Source organism: Vulpes lagopus, chromosome 4 (genome assembly GCF_018345385.1).
Source record: "Vulpes lagopus strain Blue_001 chromosome 4, ASM1834538v1, whole genome shotgun sequence".
Classification (NCBI taxonomy): domain Eukaryota; kingdom Metazoa; phylum Chordata; class Mammalia; order Carnivora; family Canidae; genus Vulpes; species Vulpes lagopus.
The window spans coordinates 17,743,479-17,764,564 of record NC_054827.1 but is presented as its reverse complement, the minus strand read 5'-3'; the positions used below and the strand labels follow the sequence as shown (position 1 = coordinate 17,764,564).

Below are 21,086 nucleotides of genomic sequence, written 5' to 3'. Positions count from 1 at the left end.
ACCTCTGACCGCTGTGTTGGCTCAGTGATCTATTTTTTAACAACCCCCCTGGGCAATTCCGATGCAAGCCTACCTTTGAGGACTGTTGTTCAGTGATCTTCAACCCTGGTTGCATGTTAGTATCTCTTGGGAAGATATAAAGACTATCCATGTTTGGGCCCCCTTGGCAGAAAAACTTTGTAAGTCAGTCACCCTTAGCATAGAGCCATGGGTCCTGGTATGTTTTGAAAGGTCTTTAGATGATTCTGATGTGCAGCCAGCCCTATGGATACTGCACAGTCTAACTCATCCCAATCCATATGGAAATAGAGGTCCTGGGAAAAGGCATAATGAACGCAGGCTGATTGTGGCTTTGAATTCTCAGTCTTACCATTTGGGTGTTTTCTTTCCTTCCATCTCAGACTTGGCATTGTAAACATTATGAAATCACCTAGGATGTAGCTCTTGACCACCTCGTGGGATCCAGTGACTAAGAGCCTTGTGGAGTGATGAGTCCCTCAGGCATAGGAAACACAACGAGTTGCCCATTGTACCTGGCCAAATACTACTGACACCTCTAAACCTCTCACTTAAAATTTAGAAAAGTAGAAAAGAAACTAAGACCTCTCAGCTTGTAGGATGGCTGCAAATTTGGAAGAACAAAATTCTTGTTGGACATGTTTCTGTTGGCAGTGCAGTGAGAGGTCTTCTGAGGGTAATGTGGCCAACTTTATGGAAGTCTTTATTAACGCATTGTTATATGCATGTTAAATTCCTAGTCAGTTTTTCCACCCACAAAAAATATTGTGGATCTATTCAATACATTGCTTCCCATAGAATGATTAAGAAGTGAGTTCATGGGAGCTAAATAAATGGCTCTGTCTCCCCACCATTGTTCTGGAGAACCCCTAGGCTGCTTGTCTGTGCCTTCCACATAGGGTCCACTCCAGAAAAATCCTGTCCAATAGAACTATGTGAGCCTCTAAGTAATTAAAATTTTTCCAATAGCCACATTAGAAAACAACATGTGCAATTAATTTTAAGGTATATTTTATTTAACTCCTCACATTGAAAATATTTTTTATTTCAACATGACAGCATTATAAAGAAACTTAATGCTGAAATCAGTATAAAAATAATTTTTTTTGTACCAAGTCTTTGGAAGCCAGTGTATGTTTCACACCTAGAGCACAAGTCCATTTGGACTCGCCATGTTTCAAATACCCAATAGCCTTTGTAGGCTGCTGTATTGGGCAGGGAGTTCTGGAATCTGGATCAGTCACCAAGGTTGCCTGTCATTTTTCTCATAGTTGCTCTTTTAGGAATTAATAGCATTTCAAACTTGCTTTCTGAAAAATACTTAGTGTTTTCCCTTTATATATATGTATATCTTAATTTATAATTAAGAGCATCCACCAATAGTTGTTTTCATTAAAGTTAAGTAAATCTTTAAAGAATCCTGTTGCCCTTGGTGTTACTCACTGATTTTGAAAAATAGCATTTCTAGTGTAATAACTTTGGCAGTGCCTTCTTCCAAAAAAGCCTTTGAGCTTTCAGCCAGACAAGGTTGAGACTGCCTGGAAATACTAACTTGAGAGGAATGTGGGCTGCTATTTAAATACACCTTAAAAAAAAAAATCGGTAAGTAATAGTCCAGGAATTCTACAAACAGCTGCTGGAATGACATCCAATTGTGCAAACAGAGAATAAGTGTGAGTTGAACAGTTTTTATTGTTGTTTCTTGGGCCATTGTTCCTTCTCTTTGGTGTGTGGGACTTAAAATACTGACCAAGTGATGCCTGCCTGAAAGCTAGTTTGAAAAAAAAACACTTCAGCCAGCCTGATTGTTGATGCTGCAACAATCACAGCATCAGCTGTGATTGTTGCAGAAAGGAACAGTGTTGATAATATATTATTTGATGTATCACAGCAATAAACATTCAATAATTACTTGATTGGCTAATGTGATATAGACTCTTGAGAAGAAATAAACAAATGCATTGTTATCATGAAACATTGACTACACCGGGGGTGCCATCCTTGTATGCTTTAAATTTTCACATCCATTTTGATGGTTGATAATAGGTGTCCTGGATGTTTTTCAGTTTCAATATACCAGAGTTGAGGGGATAAACTACTTACTGTATTTCACACATTCTAAGTTACACAGATTTTTTTCCTCACATTTTACTTTTTGTGAAATTAGGATGCATCTTACACTAACGACAGCTTAATATTGCAATTTTTCTTTTACACTCTATTGCATAAAATAATGATATAACTTATAGTCCATGCTGGACTAGATTATATGAAACACAGATCCTGTGAGGCACACTTTGTGCAAGACTTTATGCTAGTCACTGTCTAGAGCTCTCATTTTACCTTCACCATAAGCCCCTTGTATAGATGAAGAAAATAGAAGTGGAGGAAAAAAAAAGAAATAACTATTTTCATACATTTAGAAAACTATAGAATCCAAATTTCTGATAGCAGATACTACACATTGAGTGTCTTTCAGATATTTGTGCTCTCTTGCCTCCCTATATATGAACCAGCTTCTCATCTTCCTCCAATTTTTTCACCTCCTCCTTTTTCACCTCTTAATCACATTCAAAACTTGGATAGATGCCACTTCCTTTGCAAACCACTTCTACATATCTGAATTTGAGGTCCATTCTTAAACATTCCAATGCAGCCTGTTCTTATCTCAAAATTGGATTTCTATTTCCCACCCACTACAACATGCACAATTCTGTGTGCTTTTAACACCAGGCATAGGGTTTGGTACAGAGAAGACCCTTAATATATACTTGTTGACTGATTTAAGATTATTATAGCGGTTGCTGGCTGTTATGATCCACTCCTGCTTTTTTTTTCTTTCTATTTCTACTATATATATATATATATATATATATATATATAGTATATATATATATATGTATATATATGTATATATATTGTATATATATATATGTGTATATATATGTATATATATTGTATATATATATATATATACACACACACACATATATACATACATACATACATATATATATGTATGTTCGATTTGCCAACCTATAGTATAACACACAATGCTCATCTCATCAAGTGCCCCCATCAGTTTTCTTGAGTTTCTAAATTTTTCACTTCCTGGTTCTACTAAGCTATCCTTTGAGATTGTTGAAATTGTCATCACATATCATTATCCACATCAAATTTTCCTCACTGGCCATTTCTGTGTAAAGAACTTGAATATTTCCATACTACCACAAAAATAGCTCTTTATGGCTACATGATACACAATTTCAGTTTTCAAAGACTTTATTGGACTTTCTTATATAATCAAAGACTAGTTGATATGATCTAGTGGTATTTAACTACTTGGCCTATTTGGTGTTCTTCTTTCATATTTATTATCAGCTTCTCAGAAAAAAAACAAAACAACAACAAAAAAACAGATTCTTTCAGGCTATTACCAAAGCATAGATAATTCAAAACTGAACACACATTTACACATTTACATTTAAAATATTAAAATAAATATTTTAAAGATACGTTATATTTTTAAATATAAATTGTGTTTTTAGTAATAAAAGAATGGGCAATGTAGCCAAAGAGAGAAAGGACAGAACGGGTGGGAGAACAGGTGCTGAAGGCACTTTGATGATGATGATGGTGAAGATGAAGTCAAATCTTGATTCTCTAGGGACCCTGAATAAAAAAAAAAAAAAAAAAAACTTCATATTTTTGGTCCTAATACATGGCTTGCTGTATATTTTGTAAAAACAAAATACCCCTCTGGAAAACTGCTTAATTCTTATGGCATATAAAAGTTTTTATTTATCTCAGTGTTTGAAAGAGTAGGACCAAAACATAATTCAACAAATACAATGACTAGACTTCAATTTTATATTATATAAAGGATAGTGAAAAGAATGAAAGGAAAGGAAAGATGAGGGAAAAGGGAGAAAAAAGTGGAAGAAAAGAGAAGGGGAAAAAAGGGAAAAAGGGGAACTGGTACAGATGAATAGAGATACAAGTGCAGGAACATGACTGAATGGTCAGCATATAAAGGGTTAGCAAGTGACCTCTGCTGTTGACTTGGCCCCTGGACTTCAGTCCATTACCTATCTTGCCTCTGAGCTTGGAAATCATTAACTCTTTGGCCTATATTCACAGATAATTCATTGCTCTTCATTCTTTAACTTTCAGAGATGCTGCACTGAATGGGATGTCATAATAATCCCACAGGATATAAATTACTCATGAGAAGCAGTGTCAGTGATGAGAGCAATATTAATTTGAGGTCCAAATGAAATCAAAGAAAGGGTTAGGTCTACCTATGTACTAAAGATTTCCTCTTCTGATTCAAAGACTCTGAGTTTGGAGTTCATTGATCATTTGGAAAAGAAGTCATCTATAAATTCAAGACATATCTGAAAAGCATAAATGAAATGACATTCCTACAGATCGCTGCCAGCAAAATGCTGAATGAATGCTGAGAGAATTAATGTGCCTTTAAAAGTGAGCAGTACACTCTTCACTGTTTGAGCATCAGACCTAAATAGGGGTTATTTCAGCTGTGTGACTGCTGGTTGAGTTACTTGAATTATGGTTCATTGCTAAATCACTGTCCCTACAGATTATTCTGGCAGCATACTTTGGAGTGACAAGCTGGATCTAACCCATCTATCATGCTACCAGGCTGATTTTCCTTTCTGATTTTCTTGGCAGACTTTGAGTTCCCTTAAGGAGACTGTGGCCCTTGCTATCCTTGGGAAATTATTAGAGGTAAGTGATCAATCCAGTTATTGCTAAGGTATCTGAAAGTTGCCATTTATATGTTTGAAATTTTCTATTTCTTCCACCTTGTTATTTGGTAAAATATGATCAAGGTAGCAAGAGTTAGGAGATGTAGAGTCATAACTTTTAGTGAACCTGTGTTTATTTTGTGAATGTTAAATAAGTATGTGTGTGTATATATGATATATATTCATATAGATATAAACTCTAAACATGAATATTTACATGCATTCTAAGTATATATTTAAACATAATTCTAAACACATAACTTTATATATATAAATGTATACTTGTTATATATATATATTTATATATATTTGAATGCTCTATTGTATACTGTGTTTCCTATAATTACAGGGGCAGATAATCCACTGGTAAGTGCATGACCTTTGGAGCTGCCTAGATAAAGAATGTGAGGGTAAGTGATCTGCCTACAAATGTAGTGCTGGAAAGTAGCATAGCTGAGCTTTTTGTTTGGGATATCTGGATTCAAAGCTGGTACTCTAAGGTACCTTACCATTCTGCCTTTTTACTTCTAACCTTATCTATTTTAGAAACAGATTCTGGAAGTTCAAAAGGTGATGGAAAAGATTAGAAAAAATATATGTGAAGAATTTAGAATGAGGACTAGCATACACTGGGCATTCAATATGTAGTAGTTTTCCTTATGATAATTGTTATATTACATTTTTTCCAGAATGTATCTGGGGGATAAATGCTTTTGAGTGATAAGTGTATTGTATTGTACAAATAAATGACATAAAGTTCATGAGGCTGTTTTAACTTCATTTATTCACAATTCTAATACATTTTCTTTAAAAAAAAAAAAAAAAAAGCATTTCCTTATGTTGTTTCTAAGTTCCCTGACTAGAAGCCACAAATTAGGATACAAAAGAGAGACTTATAGAAAAAAAAAACAGGTGATAATTGTGAGAATTGAGGGTTGAAAGTCTGACAAAGACAAAATTGTAAAATTAGGCACATAAAAAAACAACAAAACAAAAAAATAGCTGATCGGGGCTATTTAGGAGTTCAATAAAGTTATTAGTTCAATACACCTTGAAGACTACTCTGTCTTAACGATGTACATTGGTCAATCACCTGAAACTCTTCTTATAGTGTGGTATGCCACTAATAAATGACCTCTGGTTTTATATGTCTGAAAAAGTCTGTATTTTACCTTTAGTTTTGAAGGATATTTTCGCTGTATGTAGATTTTTACATTGATATTTTTCTTTTCTTTCAATGCTTTGAAGACTTTGGTTCAGTGTCTTCTCGCAGCTTCCAATGAAAGCTCTGCCTTGTCCTTACTCCTTATCACTGATCCTCTGTACATTGTGGATAGTTTTTATTGCCCTGCTTTCAAATTTACTAATATTTTCTTCTGCAATATCTAATCTGTGGTTATGTCTATCTAGTGTATTTTTTTACTTTAGAAAATTTTGGTTTTCATCTCTACAAGTTCATTTTGGGCCTTTTAAATATTCCTCATGGCTCTACTTAACTTTTTAAACATATGGAATACTATGATAATAACAGTTTTAATGTTCTTTTCTGGTAATTCTAACATCTGTGTATGTTCTGGGTCAGTTTCAATTGATCAATTTTTCTCTTCATTATCAAATGTATTTTTCTGCTGCTTTGCATGCCTGGTAAGTTTTTACTGAACGCTAGACATTATAATTTTAATCTTTTAGGATGCTGAATATTTTCTTTTTCTTTTTTTTTAATTTTTATTTAATTATGATAGTCACACACACACACACACAGAGAGAGAGAGAGAGAGAGAGAGAGAGAGAGAGAGAGAGGCAGAGACATAGGCAGAGGGAGAAGCAGGCTCCATGCACCGGGATCCTGACGTGGGATTCGATCCCGGGTCTCCAGGATCGCGCCCTGGGCCAAAGGCAGGCACTAAACCGCTGTGCCACCCAGGGATCCCGATGCTGAAAATATTTTCGTGTTTTGATAATATTCCTGAGTTTTGGTCTAGGACACAATTGCATTATTGGGAAACAGTTTAATCCTTTTAGGTCTTCCTTTCAAGATCTGTTTGGCAAGAACAAAGGAGAATTGAGTTTTGGGCTGATTGTCCCCAAATATTGAGGCAAGATCCTTCTGAATTCTCTTTCTAATAATACATGAATTAGAGTTTCCTATTCTGATGATAGGAAAGGTCAATTTTCTTATCCTTGTGTGAATGCTGGGTGTTTCTTCTAATTCTTTTATTTTTATTATTTAATTTCAGTGTAGTTAATACACAGTGTTACATTAGTTTCAGGTGTACAATACAGTGACTCAACAATTCTATACATTACTCAGTGCTCATTCTAGTTAAGTGTACTTTTTTTTAAAAAAGATTTTATTTATTTGAGAGAGTGCAAGAGAGAGAGTGAGAGCGAGAGTGTGTGTGTGTGAGAGAGAGAGAGAGAGAGAGAGCGAGCGAGCATGACTTGGGAGGAACAGCAGAGGGATCTGATCAGAGAGCCAGATGCTGGGCTGGATCCCAGGACCCCAGGATCATGACCTGAGCTGCAAACGGAGGCTTAAAGGACTGAGCCACCCAGGCATCCCTGATGATGAGTGATGTTAAATATCTTTTCATGTGTCATTTGGCCATCTCCATGTCTTTGGAGAAATAACTGTTCATGTTTTCTGCCCATTTTTAATTTTTTTTATTTTGGTGTTGAGTTGCATAAATTCTTTATATTGATATTTGGATTAACTAGCCCTTTTTCAGATATGCCATTTGCAAATATCTTCTTCCATTCGGTCTTTTAGTTTTGTTGATTATTTCCTTTGCTGTGCTTTCTATTTTGATGTAGACCTAATAGTTTATTTTTGCTTTTATTTTCTTATTTTTTATTTCTCTTGCCTCAGGAGATGTATTTAGAAAAATGTTGCTATAGCTGATGTCAGAAATCACTGCCAGTGCTCTCTTCTAGGATTTTTATGGTTTCAGGTCTCACTTTCAGATCTTTATTCTATTTTGAGTTTATTTTTATGTCTTTCTAATTCTTTTGGGTAGTTCTTTTTTTTTTAAATCTCAGATCACTTTATTAATTAATGCATTAATCAGTATCCTGCTAAATGCTCTAAGGGATGTGATGGTTAATTTTACAAGTCAATTTGACTCCACCATGGTATGCTCAGATAATTGGCCATACATTGTTCTGAGTGCTTCGGGGTGTGGTGTGGTGTTTCTGGGTGTTTCTACCATTTGAATTGGTAGATTGAGTAAAACATATTTCCCTAGGTTGTGTGGGCCTCATCCTATCAACTGAAGTCCTAAATAGAATGAAAAGACTAACATTCCCCCAAGTAACAGAGAATTCTTTCTGTCTTTGGACTAGAAAATTGGCTCTTCCTTGGTCTTGAGCTTGCCAATATTTGGGCTGGAACTATCAGCTGTCCTGGTTCTCAGACTTTTGGAGTTGGACTGGAGCTACATCATCAGCTCTTCTGGGTCTCTAGCCTGCCAATTACAGATCTTGGGACTTGTCAGCCTGTGACATGTGAGTAAATTCCTTTTGGGGAAATGATTCCTGCTGAAGAAACAAAATCCAGGGGGATGATTGGGACAAGGAAATATGCCTGGAAAATGTATCACAAGGGTGAGCCCAGCCTCTGTAAATATGTGTATACTGTCCTTCAATCCTGAACTTCTAGGCAGAAAACCCCTGTGAGATTTACTAATAGGAATTTGCTTCTTAAAGCACATACATGGCCACCATGTAGCTCAGTATTTTTCTTTTTTTTACTTTTTCAAGTGAAGCTTCAAGAATAACTGCTGTTGACCTTTACTCTGTAGCCTTTAAGGATCCCAGACTGGTTTTATCTGTGCCCTTTACCCCATAGTTATGTGGAGATTATTAACACATGTGTGTGTATGAAACTAAAGCCAGACACAATCTGGTTATTTCTTGAATCCAGTTAATGGAGAAACCAGTATCCATATTCAGGTGGAGGAATGGAAAATGATTTATGTCTTCAAGAGTCATCCTCAGGTGTTATTGAGAAATACTTCCACAGGGTGTTTTGAGAATTGTGAACCACTGTGGTTGTGTCTGCCTGACTCCACCACAGGGAAAACTCTCCTGTTTTAGTCATGTTTTTCTAGAGAAACACAATCAATAGGAGATAGATAGATTAGCTAACTATAGAATAATTTTCTTGATTTTCATGGTGTAATTTCTTGATTTTTAGACATAACCCTAACCCCCTTATATCTAGAATAATAGATACAGTGTTTCTGTTAGTATCTAAATAAATTCATATGAAATTATATGTTTGTGAAGACCACTCACTATTTAATGCATACTCCCCAAGACAAAAATAATTAATTTCTCCACTGGATTTGGAATTCCATAAGGACATGGAATGGGCTCCCTTCTATAGATCAGTGATTGACAACCACATGTACAGTGAACAAATAAATTAGTGGATTATAGACACACCAAAGCACTGTTTTAATGCCTGAAATGTTTGTTGAAAGAAAATCACACCTAAATGTTATTAAGGAATAGGATTATGTACATAAGTTGCAGGACCCAGTGAAAAATGAAAAAATGAGGGACCGTGTTCAAAAACTATTAAGACTTTCAAGGCAATGACAGTGGAGTATTAAACCAAGGTCTGGGCTTTGTGTGATCATACATATCACACATTTGTGAAGCCAGCTCTTCTGTTAAGGACTATAGGAAGTAAAATCTAATTTTAAGTGCATAGAACAAAAACAAAACAATACCACACAGGTTTTCAAGTTGTCCAGAATCAGAGAATTCAGCATTTCTTCTAAAGAATAATAGCTTGATTTGAAAAGAGCTTTTAATAAATGTTATATGCCATTGGTCTAATTAGATTTGCTACCCTTAGTTCTATCATTATGAAAAGTTAGTAGTTGGCCTTAGACTTAAAAAAAAATAACGTTGGTATTGTGATAACATGTATTGAGCTTTATATATGGAGATGTGTTGAAGTAATATTTCACTGCTGATTGAATGTGTTGTGGATATTTGAACATCTTGAATTGGTTACATTACTTTTATACTTCCGTTTTGTTTACTGTCAAAGTTAATGCAAAAACTTAGAGCCTTAAGCTTAAATTAAATACTGTGGTTAAGACTATTGAGCATACAAAACTAGGCTCCTTGAAATATCCCATATGAAAAATATTTGCTTTGGGGGAGCTGAATAATTTTCTGGGAACACAGCTTTTCTTTGTTTGATTTGTTTAGTTCAAAAAGAGCATTCATATTATGGATTAATATGCCGTAAAATTTTTATTTAAAATCTCCAAAAGCCACAGTAAGACTATCTACAAAACTGTCAAGATGCATTTTGGGCTGTCCTCCTCCTCCTGTTTTTTTCTTTTCTTCAAAGGATTTAAATGCAATTGGGATTATAAAAATCACATTAAGATTGAAAGACTGTAGGATAAGTTTCACCTGGGGTGCTTGTTAAGAATGCAATTTCTGGGGTTTCATTCCAGATCCATTCAATGAGACTCTGCAGGCAGGCACCTAGAATCTGCATTTTTTACGCTTTCCAGATGTTTCTTATCATACTAAAGTTTTAAAACTGCTCTCATGTTTTAACTGCCTTTAAGAAGAACTTTTAATGGATGCAGCCGTAATTTCATAACAATTTGACTAATAGAATCTGCTTTTAATATATAATCGCTAAAGTACATAGCCATATAGAGTGAAATATGCAGATGCATTGTTGAAAAGGGAAGGAAAGTCAAACCTCTGACCAAGTCATGTTGAAGTTCAGCTGTGAAATTTGATGATTTTTAGCTGAATTTAAATGCCAGGCAAAATGTGTGCTCACCACCCCTCCCCTCTGACACCATCTGACTGTCTTGAGGCTAATCTTCATGCAGGAATGGCTTATCACTGCTCCCTGAATTTCTATAGAAAGACATGAGTTACAAAGTCAAGAGCTGCAGACTTCTCTCTAGGCTTCTCATCAAAACAGTCAGTGACATAGAGCTGTATCAGGGAGAGCCACTGATTTAATTTGATCTTTCCAGGGAGGATTAAAAATATTGTTCTCGCCCCAGTTAGAATGTTGCTGCTAAGCTTCAATATGTCAGAGGCTTTTTCATTTTCGCAGTGCCAGTGCTGGCTGGGATGGTAAGTGACAACGGTGCAGTATTTGCATTATCTTCCTTAGCTTGCACATTTTTCAACCATGTCAGAGCAGAAGAGGTGATTTGAAGGAAAACTCACCGAGAATATAAGAAGGGATCCTGCCTTGTGCTCTGAAGGATTGCGAATAGAGCTGAAAATGCCCAAAGGAATGAGTAAAGCCTTCTGCTGTAAACCTGCACTGCCCCTCAGTGTGATTTGTTCACTGCTAGTTGATGCCACCCCTTTGACAGAGGCTGGAGGCCTCAGTTATGAATTTTATAGTAGTATCCCCCAAATGGGGTTTTATGTAGTAGTCAGTATATGCCTCATTTAAAGATGATTTAATAAGGATCATGTTGTGTTTGTGAAAACACTTCGTACTTGAAGTGTTTACAGACACATCGTCTCATGTGGTTCTTACCCAAATCCTGTTTGATATGCGAGGCAGGTACTATTATCTCTACTTTATGGGTTGTGAGATAGAGGCTCAGAGCTAATTATTAGTGGAGCCAGCATCAGGCTCCAAATTGGTGAAATTGGTAAAAAAAAAAATCCTATATCTGGAAAGAAAATAGTTGTACATTGCAAATCTAGTTTCTAAAAAAAAAGTGTGATCATTTGGCATTGTTTTTGTTGCCTTTATTATCAATGTGTTGTTGGCTATGTTCAGCTCTGAGGAAAAAGACAGCATTACCTCTTCCCACTCTAAGGGCCATGGGGTGACATTCTCCCAGAATTTAAAATGTGTTTTGGTTATGATTGTGTCTTGGGGTACAATATTTATTGTTTGTAGAATATATAAACAGAATTTTAATAGTCATTAGACTATAAGATGGAAACTTACATGCTCCTGGATTTTTAAAAATCCTTTCTAGTGATGTGATCAACTAGTATTCCAATCCTCCTCTGTTTACAGTTCCGTGACCAGTGGGATTTGCCAACAGGTCTGAGTACTTTCCCCTTTCACAAGCATAAAAAAACAAAGGGGTAGGATTCTGTGGTCAGAACTTATTAGGCTTTAAAATTCTAATACCTCATACTGTGACAAAGATGATAATAGAAGTTGAAAATGCCACAATATGAATCTATTCTCATGACAACGATTGTAATGAAAATGGGAAAAGCTGCAGGATGAACCCATTCTCATTATGTTCTGAAGCCAAATTTCCTGCCTTCAGCATGAATCGTATTGTCTGGTCTCTTTAATCAAGGATGTTCCATTTGAAGGAATATCATATGTAGCAGAAAACATAAATTCCACTTCTGAGCACCTGTCTACTAGAAGAATCTGTTGCCTCATTCAATTAACCAAGTTGGAATAAAAACCACTATTTTAGAATCCTCATTATAGAAGATAAATATTTGTGTGTATGTATGTTTGTCTGTGATGATTGTCAGTAATTAAAAGTTAACTGATTTGGGACATTTGAAGCAAAGTGCTTATATTGTCCTCCCCCTATGACAATATTTACAAAGGGCCTAGGCAATATGCTCTCTGTCCAAATGATTTGCCATGAATGTCTAATGCTTATAGGTGTGATTAGTGGAAAGGGGTTTAGTAAGTACTCAAACAAAAATATTTTGTTAGTTGTTAATGTTAAGACTGCTTTAGGTATTTTAGGTTATTTTTTTCTTTTTTGAATAAGATTTAACACTGTTAATAATGTCCCAAAATAAGAAATAAGAAAGGCAATAAAAAAGCATATTACCCTATTTGTTTTGTTTTCGCTGTCATTTGAGAATGTGGACTGGTCAAGAATGCTTGCAAGAGAGTTCGCGTTATTTTGCATCTACCAACATAGCTATGTTTTCCAATTTTGAATGTGATAAAGCAACCAATGAAACCCAACAGACAATGCCAGACCATAGGTAGTTCTTTCTGTCCCCCAACCCCAGAAGCTGGCTCTTTGCAACACTTCCCTAGGAAGATAATGCAATTCATAGCAGAGCTTTCTTTGGAACTGCTTTAGATATGATGATTGATAATAATAGGTTGCAAAGTGAGACCACAGGTATTTCAGATACTGTAGATAGTGATATCATGAAAGGAATATTTAATATAGGCATGGATAAGGAAACTAAATCTTAATTGACAGCTTTGGAAATCTCATCTCATGTATGATGCTTTTTCTGACATGTTTTCCAAAATTGGAATATTTCTGCTGGCCAGTTTACATGGTTTCCTCTTCTCAAACTATTTTCCAGTGAATGTTCATTCCAGTATATCCTTAATAAAAAGTTAGCTAATGCATGTATTTGTTCATGGTGCATCCAGCTCTGTAGAACTTCTGTGTATATCTTTATTGTGGATAATAGGCATATGGGAGGCAGGGATTGGAGCATAGGAAAGATAACAAGTACTGGTTTGTTAAAGAAGGAGAGGAAGAGGAACGGGGCATTGAGATAAGATGAATAAGAGGGCGCACGTGTTCCAAACAGAGACTGTGAACAGAGTAGGAGGAAAGGTTGTGCGTTTGCATAATTTGCACAGAAATAGGGAGAGTGATAATGGAAGGTGGGAAGAATGTGATATTTGGGTGGAAAATAACAATTCAGAAATCGACTCATCCTGTAGCTACATTTGAGCATACTCCCTCTGCCGCATCAGCGAGAAGTTACTGGATACTTGGTTCTTGAGCAAACCTGTTCATATGGTGTGATTTTCCGAATTTTCCTGATGGTTGATCTCTAGAGTTCTAAAAGCCAAGAGAGACAGAGGTCACAGTAGAATCAATATTTCTATCATAGATAAGAAGATCTCAGAAGAAGGACCTACATAGATGAATCTGTATACAACCACACTTTGATTTAAGAATTTTTGAAGGAAATACTGGGATCATGTCTCAAATTGCATTTTAAGCTTCTTTATTTCATTTGGATTTATATTTCCTCTCTTCTATTTTATCCCTTCTTGAAATAAAATTGGACAATAGTATGTTAAAAGTGTAAAAAAAAAAGTGTAAAAATCAGGGATGCTCGGGTGGCTTAGCGGTTAAGCTCCTGCCTTTAGCTCAGGGCGTGATCCTGAAGACTTGGGATCGAGTCCCACATCGGGCTCCGTGCATGGAGCCTGCTTCTCCCTCTCCCTGTGTCTCTGCCTCTCTCTCTCTCATGAGTAAATAAATAACAATCTTAAAAAAAAAAAGGGTAAAATCAAGGACTATTAAGAAATCAACTACTGTCATTTAGAGCGAAGTTATATAAGTGAATGATTACTTTGTTAATTATTGGTAAAACTGTTTTAGAGCCCCCAAATCCTGATTATCCACCCATACACTGTCTGTTGAATCCTGTAAATGGCTTGTTTTTATCAAGTGGGTGGAAGACAGGAAAAAGAACATTAGGCAGAGAAGAAAGAAATGAAGGGAATAGAGTCATTGCAGTAAAATCACTTAATTCCACTCCATGTGCCCCCTGAATTATTAGGGGACTACTAATATACTGATATGACTGTGATAACATGGTATCCTGCATTTTAATCTAACCCTAATTATACACACTCTTCTATTATCACAATCTTTAACTAGTACAAGATAGAAACACTAGAGCTCAGCAACTTTCTGTGGTTTTTAAATCTTGTGAGTTGTTCTTATTCTGATTTAATATAACAACCTTAATTTATCTTCAGTAGTTCTTAGTTAACCAGTGGAAAAACAGGCATTCATCTGGAGAGCTTAGGAAAGATATAAGTAGAGGTATGCCTACCCCCTTTTTTTAATTGAAAAACTGAAAAAGTATCCTAAACTAATAAAATTACATTCAATTTATACTGGTAGATATTAGTGTAACACAAAAGTAATAGATTGATCGATTTATCCTAGTGATATTTAATAAACTTGCTACACTATTCTTTCAATTTCCAGTCCTAGTTTGAGGGTAGACAAAGAGCATTTCCTTCCTTTTTTATATTTGATGAGAGTAACTTTCAAGGTCCTAAGTTTATTGGCATAATTTAATGGAAAAATTTATGCTCCAAAGCATTCATTTTTCTTCCCAAGCTTTGTGGTTTTCAATTTCTCAACTAGTTGGTGGCTTTAGTTTACACGGCAGAACAGAATCTTCTCAACTTTTTGATTCCCTTAATAAAATATTCAATGGAGAATTACACCAAAGTTTAAGTAAACCAAGGATATGATCTCATCCTTATTCTTGTCCTGGGGTTGTTGAAACATAGTTATTATTATATGTATTTATCTAAGTTGTAAGTTTAAGCATAAGTTTTCTTTTTTGGTGTGTATGTGTGCATGTGTGTGTTTACTAATCTAGTTCAAATGTGATTGAGGCCGAATACAGATGAAATCATAGTTAATACAATAAAGTTTCCTGTACATGATGGCACTAATATCATTGAAATATCTTAAGGCTGAACAACACATACTTTTTCCCTCCCCTCTCTAACTTCTACAATACTATCTGGAAAAGAATTCCAGGAAAAGAGACATTGATTCAATGTCAATAATCTTACATTTCTGAATTGACTTCAAAGTATGTTAATAGATTTAAATGCAAAATTCTATATTCCAGTGTGTGAAAACTGTTGGATAGGAAAGAGTATAAGTTTGTAAAGGAATCTCAGAACTTACCTCAAGTAGCTTCTCTAAGCCACAGTTTTCTTTCTGGGAACTACTCCCCTCCCCCAGCCCTGATCCAGAACGCCTGTTCTTAGTTCTAGCTGATACAGCAACTCCTTAGTACCCCTGAAAAATCTGGGAAGTCCTAGATCACCACTGTAAGTTTCTTTCTCTTTTGTGGACAATTTAAGCTGAACTGTTTAGATCTAGGTACATTAGAGCTGCTGCTGTAGCAGTTGATGACTTTTAAGAACCCTAGAACTTCCTTATTACTTAGGTAATCACTGGGGAAGACAAGAACTCCCCACTGTGAGGCTCTAAGCTTATCTCAGTCCAGAGCAGCTCCCTCATGAGAATTCCATCATCCTCTTTCTTTGCCTTTAACACCAAACTTCACGGCACTGGACCAAGTGTTCTCTAACTTACCACTTAGTGTAAAAATTAGCCTGAAATTATTTTGTAGTCAATGACACAAAGGTTTTTATGTAAGTTAATATTTACAACTTTACAGATTGATAAGGAAATGCAAGATAGAATATGATTTTAGGTAAGAGTCTGGTTGATGTGCTGCATCTCTGTTGCATGGCATAATATGTTTTTAAGCTATAAGTACCTTTAAATTTAAGACTTTGTCTTTTTTTTTTTTTTATTTAAGACTTTGTCTTAAAGATGAGAAAGTTGACACCTAGAAGGATTAGGTGGCTCACACAGCTATCACAGATGACTCAACCCAAAGTCATCAGATGTCCTATGGCAGATGAAAATCTTAAAAATATTTTATGGATATAAAATTGGTATAGAATGCTATATTAGTTCCAGGTATACAACATATCATTTGATATATGTATACACTATAGAGTGATCACCACAATAAGTCTAGTTACCATCTGTCATCCTACACTTGACTCCTTTCACCCATTTTCCCATCCCCCCATAAACCCATCCCCCTCTGATAATCACCAATTTGTTTTCTGTATCTATGAGTTTTGTTTTATTTTTGTTTGTAGATTTGTTTTTTAGATTTTACATATTAGTGAAATCATACAGTATTTGTCATTCTCTGACTTATTTCACTTAGCATGATATCTTCAAGATTCATTCATATGATCACAAGTGGCAAGATTTCCTTCTTTTTTTATGGCTAAGTAGTAGTCCATTGTATATATTGTACTTCTTGATCATAAGTGGCAAGATTTCCTTCTTTTTTATGGCTAAGTAGTAGTCCATTGTATATATATTGTACTTCTTTATCCATTCATCCACTAACAGACACTTCGGTTGTCTTCATATGTTGGCTATTTCAAATGATCTTATGATGAACATGAAAGGTGCATATATCTAATTGAATTAGTGTTTTTGTTTTCTTTTTGGATAAATACTCAAAAGTTGAATAGCTGGATTATAGGGTAGTTCTATTTTTAATTTTGAGGAACCTCCATACTGTTTCCCACAGTGGCTGCACCAATTTACATTCCTACCAGCAATGCACGAGGGTTCATTTTCTCCACATCTTTACCGATATTCATTATTTATTGTCTTTTTGATAGTAGCCATTCTGACATGTGTGAGGTGTTATGTTATTGTACTTTTGATTTGCATTTCCCTAATAATTAGTGATGTTGAAAATATTTTCATGTAGCTGTTGGTCATCTGTATATTTTCTTTCCAAAAATGCCTAGTAGATTCTCTGTCCATTTTTAATCCATTTCTTTTTTTGCTGTTGAGTTGTGTCCTTTATGTATTTTGCATATTAATTCCTTATTGGAAATATTATTTGTAAATATTTTATGCCAAGGCCATACTGATTTAATTTTTTTTAAAGATTTTATTTATTTATTCATGAGACACACACAGAGAGAGAGAGAGACAGAGACACAGGCAGAGGGAGAAGCAGGCCCCATGCTGGGAGACTGATGTGGAACTCGATCCTGGGCCAACGGAATCACGCCCTGAGTCAAAGGCATATGCTCAATCGCTGAGCCACCCAGGAGTCCCAAGGCATCCCAATACTGATTTAATTACTATAACCTTGTGGTATACTTTGAGATTAGAAGGCATGATGTCTTTAGTTTTGTTCTATTTTCTCAAGATTGCTTTTGCTATATAGGGACTTTGGCTCCATACAAATTTTAGAATTATTTGTTCTATTTTTTTGGAAAATGCCATTGGAATTTTAATAGAGATTGAACTGACTTTGTAGATTGTTTTGGGAAGTATGGACATTTTAATAGTATTAATTTTTCCAATCCATGAGCATAGAATATCTTTCCATTTATTTTTGTCCTCATTTTCTTTTATCCATGTCTTATAGTTTTCAGTGTACAGGGATTTCACCTCCCTGGTTAAATTTCTTCCTAGATATTTTATTCTTTTTAATTCAATTATAAATCAGATTGATTTCTTTATTTCTTTTTCTGATAATTCATTATTAGTATATAAATATGCAACAAATGCCTGCATATTAATTTTGTATTCTGTAACTTTACTGACTTCATTTATTCTAACAGTCTTTTGGGTAGTCTATAGGCTTCTGTCTATATAATATCATGTCATCTGCAAACAGTGATAATTTTAATTACTCTTTTCCAATTAAGATGCCTATTCTCTTTCTTGACTGTTTGCTGGGGCTATGACTTCTAACACAATGTTCAATAAAAGTAGTGAGAGTGGGCATCCTTGTCTTGTTCCTGATTTTACAAGAAAACCTGCCTTTTCATCGAGTGTGATGTTACCAGTTTATTTCACATATGGCCTTTATTACATTAACATATGTTCCTTCTATACCCACTTTGTTGAAAGTTTATCATAAATGGATGCTGAATTTTGTCAAATACTCATTTGATCATAGTGTATGATTTTCTTAATGTATTGTTAAATTTGATTTGTTAATATTTTGTTAAGGACTATGTAACAACATCTATGTTCAGGGATATTGGCCTGTGATTTTCTTCTTTTTGTGGTATCCTTGTCTGACTTTGGTATTAGGAATAATGTTAGTCTCCCAAAATGAGTTTGGAAGGATTTCTTTCTCTTCAGTTTTTGGAAGAGTTTAAGGAGGGAAGATATTAAATATTCTTTGAAGGTTCAGTAGTACTCACCAGTGAAAGCTGGTATTTTTTATGTCATATTTCTCATCTTTTTATTTTTATGTATTCCTTAACTACTTAATGTAGACTGCAGTTGTGTTTCAGCCTTTTATCTGTGCTGTACCATGTATATTGTAGCCTGCCCAGACTGTCTTTCTGATTGTTAGAGTTATGTGTGGTTCAGAAATGTAAGCTCTTTGGCCACCAGGATAGCTAATCAAGGGGCATCCCCCCCCCCCCCACTTTGCACAATCCTTGCCCACCAGTTTAGCAAGTCTGAAGGTAGGACCCACCTGTGGTTTTAGTGATGTTGGAGAAGAACACTGGGGGCAGAGCATGTCCATGGCTTTACTGAGGCTGAGTCCATACCCTACTTGTGCTAGCCAGGTAGAGGGAGAGTGCCAAAATGGTGCCTGCCAGGGCCTCTGCCTCCAAAGAAAGTGTGAGGTGGTCCCTGTGCCTCCACTAGATTCTTTAAGATTAGCAAATGAATCTCCTTCATATATATTTCAATTACTTCTAAATGGCTGCCTTTGCACCTGGGTCCCAGGGTGAGTCCCTGTGTGAGCCCTTCAGAAGTAATATGTCAAATTTCCATAGCCTCCCTGCCCCCACCGCCCCACAGGTCCCCTGGATATAAGAACCTCTGGTTTCCAAAGCCAAATGTTTTTGTGGACACATCTCTCCAGTGCAGATTCCAAGCACTTGGGTGCTCAATGTGGGGTAAAACCCCTTTTATCTCTGGGAGAGTCTCCCCCCTTTGAGATTTCTCCTTATTGTGTGTTGCCATTCCATGTTTTTTTTTTTTTTTTTGTAATATTTTATTTATTTATTTGAGAGAAGAAAGACAAAGGGGGAATATGAGTCAGGGGGAGGGGCAAAGGGAGAGGGACAAGGACAAGCAGACTCCCAGCTGAGCAAGGAGCCCAATGATGCAGGGCTCAATCCCAGGACTCTGAGATAATGACCTGAGCTGAAGCCAAACACTTTACCTACCGTCTGAGCCATCCAGGTGTCCCCAGGGAGTGTGGCTTTGGCAAGACTGCTTTTCTGTCTCACCTACCTATCTCAGTGTGCTCTCTCCTTTTTTCAATGTGGCCCTTTTATTCCTTGTTATGGAGGGAGGTTTTTAGCTAGATTTCCCTTTTTAAAGTAGCAATTATTTCATGTATAGCTATAGGTTTGGTGCAGGAGGTGAGTTCAGGGTCTTCATATACTGCCTTGGACCACTTTGGCATGAAAGTTTTTTGATAACCCAAAAAATATTAATAATTGAGATGTGTTGAAGATTTGGTTTCTACTTTGAAATGTAGACCACTTTAGCAGGGGACACTCTAAAGGAGGTTTAGGGTGTAACTGCCTGTCAGTGTTACCCTAAGATTCAAGTGGATTGCATTCAAAATAGATACATTTCTCCCAGAAGGCAGTTTTGTTTGGAGTATAATGTAGGCCATGGTTCCATCCAGTTTTGAAGCATGCTGATTGTAGGTAGCTATATTTATTACAACAGTTGAAAGGAGAACATCATAAAAATAAAAAGTCTCCCACAAGTAGGCCACTATTTCATCTGATTTAGAATTGTGGAAGCTGAAAGCAAAAATAACTGAAAGCTTCCTCTAACCTTCCTAAAAGGAGTCCTAGGGAAGAAAGAATTTCATGTATGTGTGTTTTTTCCCCAAAGATTTCTAGGTAATGAATGAATATACATTCAATTTTGGAATATATATGAATATTCCAAGTGTAATAGTGTCCCTTTTTTTGGGCAGCATCAAATCATATTTCTGTTACTCTCTGTCTTTTCCCCATTAAAGTGAGTGAAAAGAGGACCTGTACATATTTCGTGATTATATTGAAATACACATACCTTTTATTTTCTTTTTCCAAGACAGGATGCTATTATGTAAGAGTGAGTGTGCAGATGGGGAAAGAAAAAAAAATCCCATTCTTATATATTTGTCTGTAGCTTTTGACTATAGTGAAATGTGAAGTTATTGTCAAATTTAATGTTCAGAAGAATCATCTGGGGCTTGTTAAAAACATATTCTCAAACCTGGTTCTCAGAGATTTCTTCTGGGAATGCGCTGGTTGATAATGCCCATAGCTCCTGAACATTTTGAAGAGTTCCAAGAGTCTGAGTACCCTTAGAAAGGTGGAATGTTGCTGGAGGTGGTTTCATAATCCTTCACTTGCCTCATCATAGTGTACTCAGTGACTTGGAATTTCATATTTGTCCATTTGTGTGTGTGTGTGCATGTATATATTTAATATTAAATCTTTGTGGTTCAATCTTTAAAAGCTGACTGGGAAAAAATGCAAATATATGTAGGACTCACATGTCAAATAAGATTTCTTGGCAACTGAGAAGGAGATCCAGAATTCAAATTTTTTTCTCCTGCTCTGTTGAGGATGCATAGTTGCTGATGGCAGTGCTGCTTGAGGTGAAGAGAAGAGGAGAAATATCTTTCTCTTCCCTTTCTCCTGCAACCCAGTCTCCTGCCTGGGGTTTCCATTTCCTG

The 21,086-nt window shown here is 35.8% G+C and overlaps 1 long non-coding RNA gene across 9 annotated transcripts in view; it reads left to right on the top strand.

The window, feature by feature from the left end:
- Positions 1–21,086, top strand: part of LOC121489726 — a 541,311-nt gene that overhangs the window by 319,288 nt on the left and 200,937 nt on the right. For 4 of the 9 annotated variants that reach the window (XR_005987404.1, XR_005987403.1, XR_005987407.1 and 1 more), the window contains exons 1-4: positions 4,214–4,503; positions 4,714–4,770; positions 5,140–5,200; positions 8,133–8,294. This is a non-coding gene — a long non-coding RNA (uncharacterized LOC121489726). Of the gene's footprint in view, positions 1–4,211; positions 4,504–4,713; positions 4,771–5,139; positions 5,201–8,132; positions 8,295–21,086 lie in introns of those variants that run through there. The other 5 variants (XR_005987400.1, XR_005987402.1, XR_005987401.1 and 2 more) reach the window with 3 other exon arrangements.